General features: G+C 37.6%; 1 long non-coding RNA gene across 2 annotated transcripts; it reads right to left on the bottom strand.

The window, feature by feature from the left end:
• Positions 1-292: 292 nt before the first annotated feature.
• On the bottom strand, positions 293-20769 carry LOC106729310. Of its 2 annotated transcripts, XR_001365687.2 has the most exons (4): positions 20663-20769; positions 14225-14334; positions 2747-2856; positions 293-1641 (listed from the first exon to the last, which is right to left on the bottom strand). It is a non-coding gene; the product is annotated as an uncharacterized LOC106729310 (long non-coding RNA). The 2 variants fall into 2 exon arrangements; XR_004313668.1 differs by lacking the exon at positions 14225-14334 and having other exon boundaries at positions 20663-20719.
• Between the last annotated feature and the right edge of the window lie 4282 nt (positions 20770-25051).

Raw genomic sequence — 25051 nt, forward strand, 5'->3', positions numbered from 1 at the left:
CCATAGTGCGGAGATAAAGGTACACTGAGAAAGCAAACACGATGGGGCATTGGAAACCGTACCTAGCACCTAGAACTACTCAACAGGTTTTCTTATTAATTTTAGTCCAATAGGCTCTTGTACATGGAGTGATATGTTTAAAACTATCTGATATTTACTCAATGCTCAATGTTTTAATATTGTTATTGATAAAATAATATTAACTTGAATACTCAAATAATTAAAAAAAACTAACGTATCACACGTTGAAAAAAGGGAAATTTTCTAGTTATTTAAATATTGATTACATTTATTTAATCAGATTTCCCAAACAAGTAATTAAAATCATAATGTATACTGTCACAGATTTAATTGCTTTCATCACTTACAAAAGCAGGCAGAACACACTTTAAAATTTAAAGAATTTTAAAAGATATGAACTTACACTTAATTGAGTTACAAAATCGTCAACATAGTGCGGATAGATCTATTTCTACTAACCTTGTTTATTCTTATTCTCAGTCAACATGCTCATTTTTCAGCTGCTTCTTATGCCTGCCTGGGTTATAATAATTTCATCAGATACATTTCTGTATTTCCCTTAGAATAGAGCCATCTTCCAAGCTGGGGAAAAAAATAACAGATTCTTGTCTCACGGAAGCTGAGGTTGCAAGGTCCTGGATGATTGGTTGATTCTTCGTTGGCATAAGGCGCTAACTGTATTTTCCAGACCTCACCATCAGTGCTTCGAAGTGGGTACTTTCTCGTGGGAAAACTTACCTCCACAGCTACATCAAGGGGACTCTGAGCCCAGACTTCTTCGTAGAGCTTTTGCCTTGCAGATCCTGTCCCCTTCCCAACGATCCTGTTGAGAGATTTTACTTAGCCTGTGTTGTACACCTCTGTCTTCACCTTTCTGTTGAACTGGGCTCTTAGGACAAGTGAAGACATCTTTGACTAGTTAACACCGCATTGCCAACAAAGTAGGGGCTTTATTTCCAGGGGACAAAGGGTTGAGTTCAAAATCACCACTCCTCTTGAGAACTTTGTTGAAGCCATCATTTTGGACCACATCCTAGCTCCTCTATATAATTATATGTGTCATTGTGTCACCACCTGGGCAGGTTAGCCACAGGCTGTCATGTGTGTTTATTTGGTTGACCAGTTCTCTCTGTTCCTTCCCAGGAGTTTATGGCTTTGAGCTCCCCTGTCCTCATTCCTTCATTCAGTTGACAGAGAAGACTTTGTACTTTATGAGTAGAAATATGCCTCATCATAGAAACAATATTCAAATGCTCCCAAACTCATTAAAAATCAATACAGTTACGTATTTTTAGAAATACCATTCCGTTTGCACGATAAATAATTGCTTAAACACATCACATTCATTTCTCCATTTTGAGTATCCTTTTGAATGTATGGCTTGTCACAGATTCAACTTGTTCCATTCAATTACAGTTTTTTTTTTTTCCATTGAGAGTGAGCATCTGAACGTCTGATGTGACTCCTTTTCCCCTGTCATCAATACCTTTGAAACCTGTGAAAAGACTTCTGCTGTTTCTCAAGATAGTCCTGATCCACTTGAGTTTTCCCTACAGTGGGACATGAACACAGCTTCTCTCCTTGTTTTTTTCTTGGTGTTAGGAGTGTGCCTAAAATTATCTTCATCAAAGAGAAAGACAGATATCACGTGATAGCATTTGTCTGTGGAATCTGATAATAGGACACAGATGAACTCATTTACAAAACAGAGACAGCCTCACAGACAGAAAACAAACTTACGGTTACCAAAGGTGGGGGATAAATAAGGAATCTGAGATTAACAGATACACACTACTATACATAAAACAGATAAACAACAAGGACCTACTATGGAGCACAGGGAACTATATTTAATATCTTGTAATAATTTATAACAAAAAAGAATATATAAATGTATAACTGACTCACTATGCTGTATACCAAACTAATGCAACATTGTAAATCAACTATACTTCAATTAAATAATAAAGTTAAAAATAGGAAAAAAAAAAAAAAGATCATCATATCATTGGTAGCCAATGCGACACTGGATCAGGGTACTTTAGTGAGAGAATTGCAAACAATGAGTTCACAGTGTTTCCTCTTTTATAGAGGTCTTCCTCTATCCCTCTTTCTTTGTTGTAAGACAACAGTTTTCCATTTGCTTTCTTTACAAGATACTGATTTAAATCATTATCTCCTCCCTCAAAGTTTAACTGTATTTCCTTCTTCTTATAATCCTTATAGACGTCACTGACAATTGTTAATTTTTTGTATATATTATTGAATTTACTACAGAAATTCCACCTTTTAGAATTTTGGGTTTTCTGTACTACGTTTCATTTACAAAGAACTGTATCAAAGAATGAAGATGTTTCCATGAGATGTTATAAAATATAAAATTATAAATAATCGTTAATTTGCCTCAAACTGCTATGAATACTAATGCGTTTGTTTACAAAGACATTGTCCAAAGGGACTGAAATGTCTCATCCACTACACGTATTTCATAGATCAAAGGACTTTCATTATGTGTTTATTATTTTTTTTATTGAATAACGATGCATCTTGCTAAACTGGATTTCATGTACTAGTAGGAGTACACCCAACTTGATTAAATGAATAAGAACCGTAAACTCTGTACACTCTAATTCACCAGGAACTTGGAACAATTTAGGGGCTGAAATTGTGTAATTAGCTTGGCTTCCTCACAAGCACATTTTAGACATGAGAGGACAAAACTCACCAAGAGCAATAACACATCCGTGACAGCCCATCAGTGGGACAGAGGACAGTAATTCTGGCTACGTGTCTTCTTCTGGAAAACTTGGGAACACAGTGGGCAAATATTCAAAACTGGAATGAAACACAGCATCTCAGAACTACACAGATGTTGAAAATAATAAAATAAGAAACTGGTATGCTGCCGAGTTTAATTGATAAATCGATTTTAAAGCATTATTCTGTGGGACACATGGTCGTTTCGGTTTGCAAATTCAGCAAAAGAGTTTCCACCTGGTGAACAGACTTTCCCAGAGTTATATTATTTGTAACCCTTTTCATTTAAATGTGTTTTGGATCTGAAAACATAGAACAAGAACGTCCTGAGAGTGGTTCTTCTTTTCTTCACTGAGAAGTAGATTTAATTTGAATTTTATTTTGCTTTAAGATAAGGTACCCAAAAGGACAACCTGAGGCTCTCTGCTCTTCCCTCCTCCTCTTCTCTTTCTTTTCTTAAAATCGTAAGACTGGGGAGAATGGCCTACCACCCTAACTTCAGGTACGAACTGGGAAACTGATGGTAGGAATACTGACGTGTTTGAAAGAGACAGAAACTGACATCTTCACATCTGTTCCTGTCATAACAGTATAAAGCATGTAAAAGTCTTTTTAGAGGCAGTGCAATACTATATTTAATAAAATAAATATTGCTTATTAGAGTTTGCTGTGTCAACATTTTAGTGAATTTTCCGGGAGACTTACCTGTGGTCGTAAAAATGATACAGTCTCTCACTTTTTCCTTTTCGCAGCTAATCACTGACAGTTAAGAAACCACAGAAGTGAGCTGTTTGTCATGAGATCAGTTGACCTACATCTTACAAAGAGCCCTGCTTTTTCTTAGAAACAGAAAGCATCTAAGTCTCCTCTTGGTTTGAGACTTTTTAAAGAACTTAATTCTTCCTTTTCCTTTGAGCAGTCAGTGCGCTGAGACTGAGCGGGGTTGCTCACCTCTCCTGCAGCACCATCACCAGTCCCTTTGCAGAATCACTTGTGAGAGGAAGTCTGTGCGCTCCCCTAAGGGTTCAGAAAAGAGACTCCGACTTTTTAGATATGAGCCAGTATGCAGTATCTATGACTTTCTGAGAAGTCCTAGGTAGGGAGGAAGGAAGAGGATGTACTGAAAATATGCATCATTTCCAGTTAGCCAAGAAAATTGGATCTAATTAGCAGGTTCAGCTAAGTAGGAAAAGAGGGCGCAAAGGTAGCATGCCTCAGAATCACCCCGAAGGCTATTACAACACCCACGGCTGAGCCACCCCCAGATTTCTGATTCAGCAAGGTCTAGGGCGAAGGAATCGCGTTTCTCATAAGTACCCGGAGATTCTGCTGCTGTTGTTCTGAGCACCACATTTTGAGAACGTGGCGTTAAGAATCAGGTGCTCGGTCAGCCCGCCAGGTTGTGAGTCGTCCAAAAATGCAGTAACTTTTTCTTTTCATTCTTCATCTCACTGAACACAATATACTGAACATAACACACCCTCAGTCAATTGATACTTGTTAAACTTAACTCAGGTGTTCTGTGGATAAGCCCCTAGACGCAGACCAAATTCCAATTCCCCAATTTTTCCAATTCCCCTTACTATGTTGACCTCTTCTGTCTCCATAGCATTTATTTATTTATTTGTGGAGAGAGATAATTCGGTTTATTTATTTACTTATTTATCTTTAATGGAGGTACTGGGGATTGAACCCAGGACCTTGTGCCTGTTAAGCACACACTCCACCACTGAGCAATTATTACTTATTATTATTATTTAAAATTATCTTAAGTGTTTATTATTTAAAATTCTTCATTATTTAAAATTATCTTAAGTGTTTACCTTTTATTATCTATCCCCTACTCACACACTCCCACTAGTTTTTGTTTGTTTGTTTTGCACTAGTTTTTAAAATCTGCTTCTATTCAGTTCAGTGTTGTATGTCAAATACTTGGCGAACGAATGGATTATGTAGTGGATTGCTGTAAAATCTACCTCTAATGTCCCAAGTGTCCATCTGACAATGTGGCAACTCACGTTATTTTGACTCAGGCAAAGTTCACTCAGCCTTAAGCAAAATTAAAAGTAGGTAACTGCTCAACTGTGTTGAAAAGTATGCAAAGGGAACTATCCCTGGGGAACGGAATGAGAGCAAATATGTATTTTTTTTTTTATCATTCCTTCCCGACCCCATCTCTACTTTACAGCATCTTCCTCTGTCTTAACACCCTCTTTCTTTTGCCTTCTCCTTCCCTCCCCCTGACCCTTACGGGTCTCATACTCAGTTTCTTTGTTCACACTGTGGTATAAAGCAGCCAACTGCAGCTGGATATGTTAGCTTTTCCAGGGAATACATGGTTTTAAAAAATCAAGGTTTATGCATTCCTATTGTGACGTTAACATATGCTCATTTTGAAAAGATGTACAATAAATTAGATTAAAAGGAAGGGAAAAAATCATTTCTTTTTATACAACCAGAGATGACTAGCATTTATAATGTGGTTTCTTTTCTTGCAAGTCCCTTGCTAGGCATTTTTCTGCCCAATTATATGCTCACCTTGTGTATATATATAACATTATGCCGCAGATAAGGACTTCCAATCACAGTTAATCGACTCCCCGCCAAGTTCAGTCTCCTTGTTTTGTTTTGTTTTCCCTAGCATTTCTGTCTCTCACTGGTACAGAAGAGGAGATTGGTGGAATTATAAAAAGGGGAAGAGTCCATTGGTTCCTTAAACATGTAGCCCCGAGCTGGAAAGATGGCCGCCTTCTTCTTCTTTCTGGTTTTTTTTTGGGGGGGGAGGTCTTTTTTTGTTTGTTTATCTAAACAAGGAGTCAGACAAGAAGGAAGTAGACAAGATCTTTCAAAATATTTTAAAGCATTAGAGTTACTGGCATATCACAGGTTCTCCTATTAACTGGGCTTTTCAAACAACTTCCATTGACTTGAGACCTGATGGAAGTGTTGCCGTGATTCTGGGTTTGAGTGGATGGATGGTCACCCCCCCACCCCTTAGAGCAGGAATCTGCTTTTGTGTTTTGTGTGTGTGTTAACTTCCTAAGTATTTGAGGGAGACCTTAGCAGAATTTTTGTAACTGTCTGTCAAACAACGATCACATTGGAACTCCCCCCGGACCTGCTTTTCAATGGAATCAATATTTTAAGCTGAAAAACCGAGACTCTGAATGTGCAATTTTACATATAAGAGAATGGGCAGGATGTTGTAAATATGAGACAGGGTTTCAGGTCTCAAAAGATTCGGAAACATACCTCATGGGTGGTTACGTACACACATAAATCTCCTCCCACAAATATAAACATAATATTGTGTGGCCATATGTATATGAGGGTGTATATGTTTACATAAACTAGTTCATTTAAAATACTTCCCTACATACAGAAACAATCAAATCAGAAAAATGATTATTAAAATTATGCAATCAATAAATAAAACCTAACAACAACAAAAATCAACCAAAAAACCATAACTGAGACACCTCCTGAATGTCCATCAATAGAATATATTCTGGTATAAATATAATTTGCTATATTCATAACTTCAATTAAAATGGATACAAAGGAAAAAAATAAACCCAAACTCTTAGTGGATATTAAGTAATAAAAATACTTGAAATGATGGAAAAAAAGTTGAGATAAGATTTAAGAACTACCACAAAATTCAGTGAAAAAGGAGAAAATGGCAGTCAGCAAAACCGTTCCTTTTTGTCACTTTGACATATTTGCCTGCTTTGCAATTTAAAAAATGAACTTATTAATTTCTCTGCCAAAGCCTTGAATAAGCTTTGAAGAGGACTCGGAGCTCCAGAAGAGAAGGGAGCCCGATTGACACCACTGGGTTTGTGGCAACTTGTTAGTAAGTTAGATTAGTAACAGTCCCATTTTACAGGCAAGAAAACCAAAACAGAACTTGTGCTCCATTGCAGCTAGTTTGATGGGAAAACAAGAATCAGTCCCAAGCAGCCTGAATTCAGAGGGGCATAGATGACTACTTTGCTAGCATTTCTTTAAAAATTGATCATTGCTCACAGGCAACAGGGAGCAACAATGTCAAATATATGACACTGAATGTATAACGTGTATTGAAAGCTGTATTTTAAACACTAAAGCCTTCCAGTAAAACCAAATTATTCTGGGCAGAAATGGACTCATTTTCTGAAAATTTGATTCGAGCAGTTAAGGTTCTTCTGATGGCAGACTACTGTGCCTTAAGATAGAATATTCTGCAAATTAGTGATCGCTAATGAAATGGTATCATTAAAACTTCTTTTCTTCAAAATGCTTTTACTTTCCATATATAAAATCTCACTTGACATTTTTAATAAAATGAAAACTTTTTCTTAAAGTTACATTTTATGTAATAGAATGGAAATCTAACTTTTCACATTAGAAATATTTATGGTAGAGTCTATAATAAGGGCAAAGTTGTTTCTTTGGGAACAAAAGAGTTAACTCCCACAGAAGTATTTTTAAATAGTGAAACTTTCAAAAGGAATTAGAATTTCACAAGGGATTGTTCTTGACATTTAAGATTCCTTTGTGTTTAAGAATTGAAAGACCTATTTTTAATTCCTCTGGTATGTTACCGAGAGCCTTAGTTAATTAAAATTAAACGGTCTCTTGTAAACTGATGGGCTGTGAGCAATTTTACTTCAACTATAAATTGCTTTCTTGTGCGTTAATATCTAAATAATATTTTTGCATTAAGCTGTAAATTAAAGCAAGCCATTTTGATCTATATGTAACAATTACGGTTAGTGAATCTGAAAAAAAAATCTAACGTTTCGAGGACTGGACTTTAGCACTACCATGGTTAGGATGGTAAGCTGACTAGCATTGAAATAACTCAAACCCTGCGAGGGATATTTAAATATTATGCAACGAGGGATATTTAAATATTATGCAAACATGTTTAAAGGCATGCTCTATTTTTAGTCAGCTACTAATTTAAAATCCTTTTGATAAACCATTAACCTCAGTTGCACTTGGAAAGAAAAGGCAATTAAACACTCACGGAGTGCCTCATTATCTGCACCAATGAAGTGGTCACTAGAAAGAAGTCACTGCATGAATAGAAACAGTAAGATGGGAACTCAAGCATGAAGGCAGACTTCTGCAATATTATAGGAGCCCAATTAGGTGCCCTGAGACACTGGTGGAGGGTAGCAGTTTGATGACAGTGCTCATCAAATTAATAACCAAGGCTGTATTGAATATTTGCTCTCTGCATAGCATCGTATCTGTCTTCTCTCTGCACAGCCTCATTGGCTGGGTAGAAATGCATAAACCACCTGTTCAGTGCGTTTGTGTCGTGGAGATTCCATGACAACCACAGAACATAAAGCACTTTGTGGACTCTAGCATGTGAAGGATGCCCGATGTTAAAGATTTCCATTCATCCTCACTTTTTTCCCCTTAACTCTTCCTCCTCCTTTTTACCCACCCACTCCGCTATTCCCCACCCCTAATTTCTGGGAGACTGTTCTTTGGCAGCCATGGCCTTAGGCTATGCATGAGTCCTGAATAAAGAAAGAAACCCTGAGGTTAAATTAATGGTGGAAAATGTTAGCCACTATATATAAAATTAGATTAAAAAAAAAAGTTTCTTCTGTAGAGCACTGGAAACTATGTTCGGTATCTTGTAATAACATTTTATGAAAAAAATATGAAAACGAATATATGTATGTATATGCATGACTGGGACATTGTGCTGTACACCAGAAATTGACACATTGTAATTGACTGTACTTCAATAAAAAAATAAATAAATAACGGTGGAAAGTTTTCTCCAGCACATCATGTGAGGACACCAGTGGGGTGTCTCGACGTGCTGGCCGTGAGAGGGATTTCTGATGGATGACTAGAGAGGACTCAGAAGTATAATGAACCACTTCTTTTCGACTTTCATGTTCAATGGTGACAAATCAGAGGCCACCGAAGTCTTGGATCCATTTCATCTCCTTATCTTTGAAACAACCTCATGGCCTTGACTCATTTTCATTCATTTTTAATGCCTTGGAAATGCTGCTGTGGAAGATAATTTGGATTCCAGCCAGGTCTGTCTCATTGAATATGTCCAGTCAATACGAACGCTAACTGAAAAGGGACATCATGCCATTTTTTTTTTTTTTTTGGTCAGTAGATGACATTCAGGCTTTATTTTTTTTAATATTTAAAAGTATTCTTTTTTTTATTAAAACATTTTTATTGAAGTATGATCAGTTACAGTGTGTCAATTTCTGGTGTACAGCACCATGTCCCAGTCACGTGTATACATACATATATTCATTTTCATATTCTTCTTCATTAAAGGTTACTATAAGATATTGAAAATAGGTTTCTGGGCTCTACAGAAGGAACTTTTCATCATGCCATTTTAAAATACAGTGACGCTCAGCTGCAAAGCCACGGGCAGAGATAAAATCAGACCATGCAAATGTGTCTCCAGTTCCCCAGGAGGAACTCGCATAGTTGCATTATCAAATGAAGCTGCTCTCCAGGGCTCAGCCTAGAATGTAAAAGGCTTGCATAAATCCCAGAGCTGTGTAGCTCCTCATGTGACCTTTCCTCTTTTAGGAAAAGAAAAATCCTGGGGATTTCTAGGGACATACCAGAATTCACACTCATGTCTCTAAAACAGATTTAACTTGAAAGCCTTTATGCTAAAGAAATCCACTATTTATTTATTTTTTTGCCTACAGACTTTCTGTTTCACCCTCTTCATCACCGGTGTATAATTATGTCAGTGATTTTGCAGTTTGTCATTTTTGTATTTATAGTAAAAAATGCATTTTCATTGGATTTATTAAACAGTGAAAGTAATGGAAGGCTCAATGTTCCAGGCCAAGGATTCACCAAAGATCGCCTAAGGAGCCTGCCTCCTTCACAAGGCTGCCTTACTGGTTTTGCAATGATTCTCAAACATTAGTGTGTGAGGAAAAAAATTAGTTGGAGGGCTTATTAAAACACGATGACTAAAACTCACCCCCAAAGATCTGCTTCGTTCTATCTGGGATGGGGCTCTAGAATTTGCATTTGCAACACATTTCCACATGCTGTTGGTCTGACATGAAACTGAGAACCAACCACTGCCACAGTGGCCTCACTACATTTCTACACGGTAATTTCTTAGAAACAAATTCCATTCAATAGGGCATTGACTAATCAAATTTATTTTTAAAAAGGTTATCCTGCATGGTGAATTACTCTTGTGAGATGACCTAGTGATAAAGGTAGCTAGTATTTATTTAAAAATTATCATCTATCTCAAAAAGATATCTGTATCGTCTGTGTTCATTGCAGCATCATTTACAGTAGCCAAGACATGGAAACAATCTAAGTGTCCACTGATGGATGAACAAACGGATAGAGTAAACGTGTACACACACACACACACACACACACACACACACACACACAGAGGAATATTATTCAGCCATAAAAAGAAAGAAATCCTGCTCTTTTCAACAACACAGATGCACCTTGAAGGAATTCTGTTAAATGAAATATCAGGCAGAGAAAGACAAATACTGTATTATCTCACTTACACATGTAGAATCTTAAAAAAGAAAAAAAACTCACAGATACAGAGGACAGATTGATGGTGGCCTCTGGCAGGCGATGGTGTGTGCAGGTGGGCAAACGGGTGAAGGGAGTCAAAAGGTACAAACTTCCAGTTACAAGATAAATTAAGTCACAGCATGTGACTATAATTATCCATATTTTGTTGCATATTTGAAAATTACTAAGAGAGTAGATCTTACAAGTTCTCACCACAAGATAAAATGTAACTGTGAAGATGGATGTTAGATAAACTTATTGTGGTAATCATTTTACAATATATACATATATCAAATCATATTGCACTCCTGAAAAATACAATGTTATATATCAATTGTAGCTTGATGAAAAAATTACCATCTGCTATACAGCATTCTAAATATCATCCATGTATTCATTTAATTATCACAATAATTCTACGAGGTTAGCACTATTGTCTGATTTACAGATGAGAAAACTGTATCATAGTTTAAAGTCACATGGTCAGGAGGTGGTGGGTTGGAGATCAGAACTTGATTATTATTATTACATATTATAGTTATATATTATTATATGTATAACTCCAGGGTGCCAACTTTTAACTCCTAGACTATTGCTATGAATGGAATTATGTCCCCCTAAAATTCATATGTTCAACTCCTAAACTCCCAGTGAGCTATATTTAGAGATGGAGATTTTAGGCGTTAATTAAGGCTAAATAAGGTCATGAGGGTGGGTCCTAATCTGACAGGCTGGGTGGTTTTGTAAGTAGAGGGAGAGCACGGGGAACTCACTCATGCAGCATCCTGGTCTCAGACTTCCAGCCTCCGGACCTGTGAGAAATGAATTCCTGTTTTTCAAACCACCCGATCTATGACATCATGGCAGACTGACCTAAGACAACTATTTCGCCCTGAAATGTGGATTATAATTTAACCTATGCTTCAAGATTGTATTTTTTTTGGTACCCTTCTTGAATGGTGTTAGTCTTTCCAGTTTCTATATATTTGTCTTCAGTCAAGTAAAGGCAAAACACGCAGCACTCTCATTGGTAGGAAAAGCCTGTGCTAACATGGGTGGTTCCCTTGGCCCCTCGGGCTGTGAGAGTGTCTGAGTAATGAAGGTATTAGTGATCATTTTAATCTCGTACTTCTGGAAAAAGTGAGGAAAAGATCTTAATAGATTCATTTTCTCTCTAGCACATTGCTTCACTCTGAATTTGATTGCCATTTCTGCTGTAATTTAAATCCTACTCCTTGGCTGGCACAGAACCACTTGGTTGTTCAAATGGATTTGGAACTTCAAAGTGATGCCTTGGCTTAGGCAAATTTATTCAGACGATTCAAAACTCTAAATGCTCCTTGGGTTGTTCACAATGGGAAGGAAGTTCCGAGAGAAAACAGAACTGGGTTATGAAATAGCAGGAGGGCAATTAGTAAGTAGATGTCCTACTCTTACCTGGGTAGAAAGAGGAGATGCTGGTTTATGAAATATAGAAACTGCTTATGGCAATACAAATGCACCTGAATGGGGCATTAACGAGAAGTGTTTGCTTAACGCAGGTATGCGATCCGCTGTAGAATAAATAGACTTTTTTCATTAAGGTATGTCATATCTGTAGTAATATGCATAAACGTTAAGTGTACAGCTCAGTGAATTTTACACTCAGGCTTATTTTTAGAACACACTACAGAACACGCCCCCTTCCGCTTCCCAGTCAATAACCCCACATACTCAACCTCCTTTCAGCACAGATTCCTTTGTTTGTGTTTGAACTTCACATAAGTACTCTTAGGTCTGGATTCTTTCGTTTAACATGATGTCTGTGGAATCTGTGCACGTTACCTGCAGAAGTTCATTGCTTTTTAAAACCTTTTAATTGTTACGTAGTTTTCTTTTTTTAAAAATATATTCTTATAGTAGTACAGTCAGTTTACAATGTTGTGTCAATTTCTGGTGTACAGCACAACGCTTCAGTCATACAGGAACACACATATATTCGTTTTCACATTCTTTTTAACCATAAATTGCTACAAGATATTGAATATTGTTTCTTGTGCTCTACAGTATAAACTTGTTTATCTTTTTATATATAGCAGTTAGTATCTGCAAATTTCGTAGTTTTCAATTGTATGACTATATCACATTTTCTCCATTTCTCTCTGGATGGTATTTCTAGATAAGTCTCTATAACAATTTTAAATGTTATAAATATAAATATTTTGTTTGTTTGCATTGGCTTTTGCTTTTGGTGAGGACTTTTAAGTTCTGCTCTTTTAGTACATTTCAGTTACACAGTATTTGTTACCAACTGGAGTCATCATGTTATATACTAGATTCTGGGATCTTCTTCAGCTCTTCTTCATCTTATAGCTGATACAACGTATCCTTTTCCCAACCCTTCCCTGTTTCCCACACCCACCCAGCCCCTGCTAACTACTTTTCTATTGTTTCTATACACTGGACTTTTAAAATTTGTATTTCACATATAAATTATACTATGAAGTATTTGTCTTCCTCTGTCTGACTTATCTCACTTAGTACAATGCCCTCAAAGTCCATCCACATCGTTGCAAGTGTCAGAATTTCCTTCTTTCACATGGCTGAATGCTATTCCATTGCGTGTATGTAAATACATACACACACACACACAACATCTTCTCTAACCATTCATCCACTGAGGGACACTTAGGTTGTTTCTGTATCTTGGCTACTGTGAATAACGCCATAAAATGAACATGGGCTGCAAATAATCCCGTTTTCATTTCCTTTGGGAATGAACCCAGAAGTGAGATTGCTGGATCGTATGGTAGTTTTATTTTTAATTTGTTGAGGAACCTTCATCCTATTTTCCATAGCAGCCGCACCAGTGTATAGTCCCACCAACAGTGTACCAGGGTTTCTTTTTCTCCATCCTCACGAACATTTGTTATTTTTTTGTATTTTTGATAACAGCCATTCTAACAGGTGTGAGGAGACACTTCGTTGTGGTTTTAATGTGCATTTCCCTGCTGCTTAGTGATGCTGAGCATCTTTTCATGTGCCTGTTGGCCATCTGGATGAACAGATTTTTTTTTTTTTTTTTTGGCTACTCAGTTGTATGAGTTCTTCGTATATTTTGGATATTAACCCCTTATCAGATCCATGGTTTGTAAATACGTTCTCCCATTCAGGAAGTTGCCTTTTCATTTTGTTGGTTTCCCTGGCTGTGCAGAAGCTTCATAATAATTATTAAAAATTTCCGTTGTGAGGTCAGGCAGATGTGTCGGAACAATGCGTCAGATAATCAGTGTGTCTGGTACTTTACGTTTTGTTACGATTACACTAACCTTTCTGTCCTACGGAACTTTCTGAAGTGCAGCATATTGGTACCTGTAGAAGTACTACGTGACTTTTCACTTTGGTATCTTCTTAGGATTGCTGGGAAGTTTGGTCTATTACTAAATCTGGGAGAACCCTAAAAAACTGTGAGGTTAAGAAGTCCATGAGAAGTTGCTGGCAACTTTCCATGTGAAGGAAGACCACTCCTGGGCTTCTTATATTGTGGGCAGTGATGCGCTATTATTTCAGATTCCACTCAACTATTGGGGCTGGAGCGGGTGGAGGTAAATTAGAAGGGGCAAGTTAAGGAGACTCTTAAGTTCCATTAAAATATGTTCCCTAGGCAGATTGCAGGGGCAAGGTCCTCATCAGCTTAATGCCTTACCTTCACTGAGAGGGTGTTCTGTTCCATGTCAAGTGTTCCAGCATGACTCAGAAAATAAATGCAGAACTTTGAGCTGGGTTAGAATTTCCTTCCCATTTTTTTTTTTTTTTGCATGTGCTATTCTTGTGAACCAAGAATAAAAAGTAATGGCTCACGAGGCATGAAAAACTATAATTCTGGAACACGGTGCCCACACTTTACCTGAAGCACATTCTTGTTCATTTATCCATACAGGAATCCAGTACATAAATATTGAGCGCCTCATATGTGCTGGACACGGGGCTTGCCACTTCTCTTATGTTCTGTATACCCTATGGGGAGGCAGAAAAGTTGCAAGTTTAAATACGAATAACTAAAATTCAGAGTGTGTAAATGCTGAGAAAGATAAATAGTCATAGAGCAAACTGAGTGGAAATCTATTTTAGGTCGTGAGTTAGGAAAAATGCTTTTATGAGGTGACAACTAATTAATACTCCAAGGACTTCATTAATAAAATAGGCAAAAGAGGAAAATACAGTCCATTGAATCTGTGTGTACCAAGGGAGAATTTGTTCATGACGATGCACAGAGAAAATTTGGAGTTGGTGCCTTTCTTTGCAATCCAACAGTGGAATCATGACATGTTTCACGGTGGTGGTCCCAAGGCAGCCGTTAATTACGTTGAGAAAAAGATTCCGAGCAAGGAAGCGAACATGTAAGTCAGATTCATGAATCATGTCTAAGAAAAATATTTTCAGTTAGCCTACTGGCACCAGAAACTGGAAGCAAATAGAGTTAAAGCCTACAAAATGTTTTAGAGAATTCGTTTGCTAAAGAATTCTAAAGACTAAGAAAAACAACAACAAAGCCTTTAACTATTCTGGCGTCAAAGCAACTCCAAGGGCCTTGTGCATGAGCAAGAGACATGCGGTGACAGTTCTAGAAGTCCCAAAATAACATACGCACAGTTGTGGTCACGGAGGAGAAGGGACCAGAAAGAGCCTTCCAGAAGGTGGACCCAAGAGTCAGAGGACAAATTTCTAATCAGAACCTTATGAAAGCCATTTTCAGTTGACTACTGACTGCTCAGTTTCTATGAGCAGGTGGCTTACAGAGCAGAGATTATCGACTCATTTCTGGAGGCTGGAAGTCTGGGATCCAGTTGCGGGCAGGGTTGGTTCCTCCTGAGGACAGTGAGGGGAAAATCTGTTCCAAGCCTGTCTTCTGGCTTCTGGGGGTTGGCTGGCAACTTTGTCGAGTTGCTGCATCACCCGTCACCCCGATCTGTGTCTACGTGTTCATGGGGCATTCTTCTATGCATGTCTGTCTCTGTGTCCAAATTTCCCCTTTTTATAAAGACACCCGTAATAACTAGGTTAGGTCCCACCCTAGTGATGTTAAATTCTAATTTGATGACTCTGTAAAGACCCCATCCCAAATCAAGTCACATTCTGAGTTGAATAGGAGTTAGGACTTTAACATACCTTTTTCAGAGGGAATTCAACTCAGAACAGTCACAGTGCTTTTCCTTTTCTTTACAAATATTAAAGGTATTAAATATCTATAAAGCTTTTACCATACATTTTCCAGGCTTGCTGCTCAAGTGTCAATCCTCTTTGTGATTAGCAACTATTTTCCTTTGATTATTGCTTCCGCTGTCTTGTTTATTGTGTATATCGCATACATACATCTTGCCTGTCTGCATTGTGTATTGTTTGTATATTCAGAGATGTTTTATACTTTTGTGTGGTCCAATTAATTTATTTTTTCTTTACTGTTTCATTAATTGATATTGAAGTTAGAAAGTCTTTAAGTATTTTTAAATTATTGGCATCTGTTTCCTACTTTTAAAAATAAAATTTTAGTTTTTCTTTTACATTTAAAATTTGCTCTTCTGCTCATTTGGAACTTGTTTGAGGCCCTTTTTATAAAATAATATATGACCTAAGATAAGGAAAAGAAGCTTATATTCGTCACTGGATGAAGCAAAAATTTTATCTTAAAGGCATTAAGCTTTTGGGGCAGCACATGGAGAAAATGAAATTGTACAACTTTTCAGATATTAAAGTAAGCTCAGCAAAATCATCTTTTAAAGAAAATGGTTAGGATTTTTCTTCCATGAACTCTAATGTAGCTTGTGTAGCATTTAAACAGGTTCACCCTCTGCAGAAATGAAACAAAAAAACATAAAAATATTTACCAAAGCCTGTCTTGGGCTAGTCATTTCAGACATGTTATCTCATCATTCTCTTAGATAATACTCAGAATTATTATGGACTTTTCTAGATTAGAAAAGAAGTTTAAAGAACTTGAGCATGAGTTAAATAAGCCTGTACCACGGGAGCCAGAAGTTGAACACAGATAATCTGTATTTAACCATCTAAGAATGAAAACATAAATTCTGAAGGAAGTGTAATTTAGGCTAATGGCATAAAACAAGCCCCTAATATTTTATTTTATTCTATTTTTTTGGCCTTTTTAAGTACCCGTGGTTAGGAGCTGCACAATATCCATGATAAATACATTGCCAGTTTAATAATTTTCAAAATGTTTCACTTTGACTACAAAACTTCAAATTCAAAAGGAATCTTAACTAGGGAAAAATACATTATGTATACGTGGCTGAGTCCAAGATTTCCAATTATTTCCATGAGGTCTGCACTCTGTCTTCAGAACAATCATTTAGCCTCGCCTCCTGATGTGAATACCTGAATACAAATTAAAAGCGAGGGGCGTGTACACAACACCAGAATATAGATCAAAATCATTACCCAAGTGAGTTTGTAATGTTCTATTTAGGACATGCTTATAACCGGCGTTGGGGGAGGAGATGGAATTACATGCACTCATGGTAACAATGACCAAAACCTATCTTTTTTGGAAAACCATGATTTATAAACTTGGAGCTATTTCAGAGATAGGCTGAAGGTTCTCAGGTAAAGGATATAATGTATTTAAATGCGTATATTAAGGAATTCTCACAAGATGGATCAACTACAAGAGAAAAAAAAAAAACCTGCCAAAAATACAAACACGTGAAGGCTACACAATATGCTACTAAATAGTTAGGGGATCACTGAAGAACTGAAAGAAGAAATAAAAAAGTACCTCGAAAATGGAAAACACAACAACTGAAAATCTATGGGATGCAGCAAAAGCAGTTCTAAGAGACAAGCTTATAGTGAAACAAGCCTACCTTGCGAAACAAGAAAATCCCAAATTAATAATCTAATATTACGTCTAATGGAATGAGGAGACGAACAAACAAGATTTTAAATTAACAGAAAAGTAAATAAAATGATCAGAGCAGAAGTAAATGAAAGAGGCTGAACACCAATAGAAAATGTCAAGAACGCTAAGAGTTGATCCTTTAAAAAAGACCAATGAACTTGGTAAATCTTTAGCCAGACATGTCAGGAATAAAGAGGGGGGCTCAAATAAGTACAACCGGAAGTGGAAGAGGAGAATTTAAGCCGACATTGCAGAAATACGAAAATCACGAGAGCACTGTGAGCAAACATGTGCCAGTGAAATGGACAATCTAGAAGGAACGGGTAAATTCCTAGAAACATACAATCTCCCAAGACGGATCCAGGGAGGAGTAGAAATAGGAGATAAAACAGACCAGTGACCAGCACTAAAATTGAGTCAGTCATATAACAACTTCCAAGCAATAAAACTCTAGGACCAGATGGCTTCACAGACAAACTCTACTAAGACTTTAAAGGAGAGGTAACACTTACCCTCTGAAACGCTTTCAAAAATTTCAGAGGAAGGAGTACTTTCAAACTCATTTTACAAGACTAGCATCGCCATGACACCAAAACCAGACAAACTTTTGGCTGCTGTGAATAAAGCTACTCTGAACATTCATGTACACGTTTTCATGGGGCCATATCTTTTCATTTCTCTTTGGTCTATACCTGATACTAGAATTCCTGGATCATGTAACAACCCTCTGTTTATTCTTTTGGGGACCGCCGGACTGTTTCTAGCCTGTTTGAATGTTCTGATTATTTGTATGAGCAAATCACGCAGTTCTTCACTTTTAAATATGGTAAACATTTTATGCATAAAAAGTAGAACCACATGTCAACAGTGGCTGTCTTTGTTGGGCTTATGACTCTGTTTCTTTTTCTATATTTGTTATGTTTATCCGTATTTCTAATGCAATCAATATATATTGTCTAGTAATAAACAAATCATTGAAATACAGTGTTAATTAACCAAATTTGTTAAGACTCCCAATATACCACTTTTCTTTTGATATTTTCAAGAGTTAGGTATGTTTCACACTTTTCTAACACCGTAATGTCTTTTCTGCTTGAAAGAGAAGAAAAGCTTCCTTATTGAAAGGAAAGCCAAGCAAACTATATTTTATTTTCCCTCACAGATGCCATCTGCACAATAAATTAATTTCTCTCCTATTGTAGTTGAAATTGAAATTGATATCAGAGAAAGGAAAAAAGCTGAATGCAAAAATACAGTCTATTAAATTATCTCAGAGGTATTTTTTTTCAGGTGTTTAATATCCTTTTCTCAAGAGTGAAATATGTGCAAAGTAGTTATCTAGGCACCAGGAAAGAGATAAAGATAAGTAAGACACAGCCTCTGTGGTGAACGGATTTTTCAATGTCACGAATCATGACTGATTAATTAGGTAGCTCATGAGAACTTCACAACTGTTATTTTTTTCTGAACTGTGGAAAATGAAACTACAGATAATTTCTTTCTTTCTAAGGGAAGCAGTCGATGACTAGGACTTCCCATTTTCTTCATGGTATGAGATTTTTGTTTTTAACTTTAGTTAGTTATTTGTAGTCAACAAGTATCGATTCTTTGAGCACAAGTCGTTATGTGGCGCTCTCTAATGGTTGTAAACACTTTCCAGAAAAATAGCAGTAAATGAAGAGATATACTTGCTACTCTAAAGGAAGCTTCATTTTGGGGAAGAGGGTAGAGCTCAGTGCTAGAGCACGTGCTTGGCGCGCACGCGGTCCTGGGTTCCATCTCCAGTACCTCCATTAAAATAAACAAATAAACCTAATTACCTCCCCCCCCACCCCCCGCCACCAGAAAAAGTTTAAAGGAAGCTTCATTTCATTAAATGGTAAACTGCTTTTGGAAGGTAAATTTTACCTTTCAGTTTACTTGGTGTAAATCGAGGGCCTGTGTGGTTAAACAATTAACTTGAGACCAGCAAGATAGAATGAGAACTAATATGCCAATTCAGAATGTATACTTTAAGAGTGATTATCTCTGAGCGAAAGAATTCTGGATGTTTCATATTTAATTATTTCTATCCTTTAAAATCTAGGGGTTCTAAGGGGGGGAGGGTATAGCTCAGGTGGTAGAGCCGGTGCTTAGCATACAAGAGGTCCTGGGTTCAATCCCCTATACCGCCTCTAAAAATAAAGAAATAAACCTAATTACCTCCCCCATCAAAAAAATTTTAAAAAATTATCCCAGAGATTCAAGGAGAAAAATAGAAATATGAATTTCGTATTCAAAGGAAAGCAGGAGACTTCCATAGCACTCTTAGCCCCACGTACGATGCTAGAAGGCAGGTGAGGGAAGATACGTGATTTACTAACGTTTCTGCACTCGCTGGCTTTGTTCAGTGTGAAGCAAGGCAGTCTTCTCCATGGAACCCCAGAAAGCCTCAGGAAGTTGAGGTAACATGCAATGCAGGATAGGAGGGTGTTTGGAGAGCTGACTTTAAGGGAATATTTTCAAGTTTCTACCCTCAACAAACCTAGATAACTTGCCTTCCTTAACTCGCCCCGCCCCTGCCAACATATATAATCTAGATATAAAGAGGTCAGCACACAGGAGGGCAAAGCAGAGCTGTAAATATAGGGATCAGGTAAAGACGTGCATATGGAGCGGTGAGAAAGCTCTCTCCACCTTTCCTAAACTGGCTTTAAGACTTCCTGTGATGATACTGAAGGATCCTTCCCTGGAAAATTGACCCAAGGAGGCAGCATTTATCAATATTTACATAGGAAGCTGGAGAAAATCCAGCTGTTCGCTCTATTGTCCCCCCAGGGAAGTCTTCCAGTCCACGAGCCCCACCCACTGGTACGAAGCCACTGATTAATTCTGGTGTCTCATTCTTCCTTGTAACCAACACTATATAACCAGGCGATTGAAGAAATTCCCCAACATTAAAGATATCTACAAGATAAGTGATCAGAAAAAGTGCTTGGAGAAGATATAACTGATATCTTTCAAAGGTAGGAGAAAATATTGCATCCATTAAAAAAAAACTGATATAAAAGAGAAACAATTACAAAAGAACCATCTCTGAAAATTACAAAAATCGTATCTGAAATAAAGGATAGAGTACCAGAAATGGAAGACAAAATCAAGCAAACACAGAAGTAGAACAAAAACAAAAGACAGAGGTCTGGACAAGTGGAAGGGGTCCCAGCATGGCTCCTCACTGCCAACTCAAAAGAAGAAAAAAGTCTCCAGGTGCCTGTTGGCCTGAAGAAAGATGAGCTATTTGTCTCCCCATGTCCAAAGTTTGTCTCCTTTTCTCACTGGATGAACTGGTATTGAGAACCCACAGCTTCTTCACTCTGATGTGCACTAATCATGTCAGACAATCATAAGACCTGGCAGTCAATTTCCCCCAAATCTACCAGATTCACTCACTTCAGCTCGCAGCTAGCAGCCTGGTGGGTACAGGAAGGAGCCTTGAGGAGATTCCAGCTTCCAGCCTCCGAGGGTTCCAACTGAGGCAATGGGCAAGGTGAGCAATTGTCCCTCCTGTACCTTGTATGAGTTCGTAGCCTTCAGAAACTGTAAATGATAGTTAATGATTGTTTTTGTTTAAACTACGGAGTGTAGTTTGTACTGTAGCAATAGAAAAAAAAAATCCCACATGCTCCCTTACTTTAAGTAGTAGCTGTTTCTTTGAATACTGTGCATGTTGACATCTGGCTGGTCAGAGCACCAAGCCAATGCACTGGACTTGCAAGGATACCGTGGACACCTTCTGAGACCCAGCTGACCATTCAGCCCTGACCTTAGCGAAAATCTCTGAGATATATTTCTCAGTGTTTCACATACTTTGCTTCACATTGATCCTTAAAACAAGCATGAGAGGTTGCTGTGACAGGGAGTACGCATCCAACTTTGAAGATGATGAAATAGGTCGATAGTCTCTCATTGCTTGAGAGACTCCCGTTAGCGTTGACATTGTGGGAATTTGATCCAGATCTTCTTACCTTACGTGAAATACTTCCTTATCTGCTGCCAACTTGACACACCAAATATGTTAAAACATCATATCATGAAAGAGTAAAGTCACTGACACTTGCCTTTATTCTTTTCCCATATACAATTTCTCATCAATACATTCCTACAAATGAGAATTTTAACAGCTTAAGTGATGAGAGAAAAGCCTTAAAAATGTGCATAGCTTTGCCCCCAGCATTGGTCCTTCTAGGAGTTTATCTGAAGAAAATAATCAGTAGTGTATGAAAATATTATAGCTACAAGATTATTTTGGGGCTAAAACATTACAATTTCCCCAGTAGTTTGATAGTTGAATCAATTATGATCCAATCCAGTCTCTATGCAGATTTTAAAAATTATTGATGATCATTTTTGACATAACCTTTTGAAAAGGTTCTAAAACATGAAATACTGCATCATACCAGTCTTATGTCTCTATCTATATTGGACATACACCAAGTCTGGAGACCTAGGTATTAAAATATAAGAAATGTAAGCTGATGTTAAGATTTGAATATCGAAACTCATTGCACGTCTTTGTTGCCTTAATTACAGATTCAGACATCATCATAAAATAAGAGCGGAAATAAACGGATAAATCTAATGCCCATTCTATTAAAAACACGCCGTTGAGCCCTAGCCTCATCTGTCATAGTTGTGTCTGAACTTGGAGTTGGACTCCAGTCCTTAGAGTTGGAGTAATGACCCACCTGAGTTCAACCATTGGGTGACTTTATCTAATTCCTTCTTTATTGCCTCAAACCAGACAAGTCCCGGCGCCTCAAATAGTGGATCACCACTTATTTTTAAAGTCTGTCTTTCTTTATCTTAAATATGGGAGTTTGAGTCAAAAACTTTTAAGGATTTTGACCTTTAACCACATGATCCCAAGAAAGGATGTCACCGCCTTGTCAAGTTTCTCAAGCTCAGTGCCTTTTCTTCTTCGTATTACACGCATAATTTTAAAGAACTTTTGGGCCAAATTTAACTTTAAAATAATTTTATGTTTACATTTTAGGCACAACAGTAGGCTTATTCCAGAGCCTTACGTCATCCCACGCTGTCAAATTCACACAGGGTTGTCTTTTATTTATGCCCTTTAAAAATCCACACTCATCAGTCAAATCTCCCTATTTGTCCTTTGGGGATTTATCCCCATGTTCCTTTTCTCAGACCCCCCCCTTTTTTTTTTTTTTTTGATAGTCTCTTAATCTTGAATGTTTTCTGTTTTAGAACCTCAGTTCATGAGCTCAGACACGTTTTCTCGGGAATTTTTGAAATTCGTGTCTAAAGTCAAACATAGGTTTCGAATTTAGATACAGTAGAATTCAGCTACTTCTGTGTAAAATAAACAGAAATAGGTTTTTTTTCACAGTAGGAGATAAAGATTAAGCAGAAATAAATGTCCTAATTGCTTAACTGCTGTAGGTAATGCTCTCGTAATTGGCTTAGCACATATATGAAAAGACGGGAACACTATAACTCAATTAAAAAAAAAAAAAGATGGGAACAGCAACAGAATGACCCCTAACAAAAAGAAAGCAATCAGGGACTTTAGATTCCTGGAAGTAGTCTGATGCTTGAACAAGAGAAAATGCAACTTAGAAATTGTTGTCAGCTGCTTCCGTGGAAGGTATTAATCCAGGACATTCTGGGATATCAAAATTTGCAGTCTTCTTAGAGCTCATCCAAGAACAAAACCATCTCTGGAAAGGAGCAACCAAAGGGAAACTGCAAAAATGCCCAAGTAATTCAGGTCAGTCTGTACCTAGAGGATTTATGCCTTTCAAACTCAAAATCTTGTTCTTACAAAATGTACTGATTGTTATTAAATATATAATTTATGCAACTGAAGGATGCTGATTGAACTGTGATTTTCCAACTCACCAAAAATATCTGTCGATGAAGCAAGCAAAGCTAAGTTTATTGGACATACTGCCGTCAGGGAGAACCCCAACTTGACAGAGTCTTATTTATAAGTTCCTCAGTAGAGGGGGAGTCGGAAGTGTATTTATAAGTGCATTGGGATCTGATTTGGGAAACCTGAAAGTCAGTTTACAAGGCAAGATCTACTAAGGATTTAGCAGATTTTATCACATAATAGTCTTGGACTTGTGAGCACAACGGGGCAAAGGTCTCAAAGTCAGTTTTGATGAGTAAACTCTTGGTCTTGATAAGTAAACCTTTTTAGTTGGTTCACAGACTTATCTTTCAAGAGCAAATATTCCCTGGAGCCAGGAGCTAGGTTATTTAACAGAGGGATAGGAATGCATGCCTGGTCCCAATATAATTTAACACAGGGAGAGAAGATGACTTTGGTTTTACTTTTCCACTTGCATTCTTGAGTAGGAGAGCTGGTCTACTCCAGTGGTTCTCAAGGTGGGCTCCATATTGGAATCTCCTGTGCCATTCTAAATAAAGTGGAGGAGAAAAGACCGCCTTCTGAAGATTATGGTTCAATAAGTCCAAGAGGTTTCCATGTACTTAAAAATATCCAAATTAATTCTGCTGAACAACCAGAGTCGAGGACATCGAGATACTGCAGCAACCCTGGGTGTGGCTTGTTGTCTTGGTCCCTTTGGGATGCTATAATGGCACACCATAGACTGGGTAGCTTAGAAATATCAGAAATGCATTGCTCACAGTTCTATTTGGTGTCTGGTGAGAGCCCACTTCCTACATCTTCGACGACCATCTTTTCTGTGTCCCCACATGACAGAAGGGGCAGGGGAGCTCCCTGGGATCTCTTTCATAAAGGCACCAGTCCCACACATGAGGACTCCACCTGCATGACCTAGTCACCTCCCAGGGCCCCACCTCCAATTACCATTACATTGGGTATCAGAATTTTTCATACAAACTTCAGGGGGGACAAGACATTCAGTCTACAGCACCTGGTGTCAGCTAAGTCACTTGGAGATGTTGACTAAAAAAATGGCACAGCCTAAAAGTTGAGAATTATGTTTTGTTTGGCAGGCTTACTGAGGACTTAAACCCAGGAGATAGCCTCTTAGATAGCTCTGAGGGACTGTTCTGAAGAGGTAAGGGAGGAGCCAAGATATATAGGAGTTTTTGAGGAAAAAAAAACAAAACAGGAAGTCATGGTTGGAACATCAAAAGATTACTGCTATTTGGTGCAGCCACTGTGGAAAACAGTATGGAGATTCCTCAAAAGACTAGGAATAGACTTACCGTATGACCCAGGAATCCCGCTCCGGGCTTGTATCCAGAAGGAACCCTACTTCAGGATGACACCTGCACCCCAAGTTCATAGCAGCACTATTTACAATAGCCAAGACATGGAAACAGCCTAAATGTCCATCAGCAGATGACTGGATAAAGAAAATGTGGTATATTTATACTCAGCCATAAAAACCGACAACATAATGCCATTTGCAGCAACATGGATGCTCCTGGAGAATGTCATTCTAAGTGAAGTAAGCCAAAAAGAGAAAGAAAAATACCATATGAGATCGCTCATATGTGGAATCTAAAACAAACAAATGAACAAACAAACAAAGCATAAATACAAAACAGAACTAGACTCACAGACATAGAATATAAACTTGTGGTTGCCAAGGGGGCAAGGGGTGGGAAGAGATAGACTGGGATTTCAAAATTGTAGAATAGATAAACAAGATTATGCTGTATAGCACAGGGAAATATGCACAAGATCTTATGGTAGCTCACAGAGAAAAAAATGTGACAATGAATATATGTTCATGTATAACTGAAAAATTGTGCTCTACACTGGAATTTGACACAACATTGTAAAATGATTATAAATCAATAAAAAATGTTAAA

This window comes from Camelus ferus, chromosome 20, assembly GCF_009834535.1.
Source record: "Camelus ferus isolate YT-003-E chromosome 20, BCGSAC_Cfer_1.0, whole genome shotgun sequence".
NCBI lineage: Eukaryota > Metazoa > Chordata > Mammalia > Artiodactyla > Camelidae > Camelus > Camelus ferus.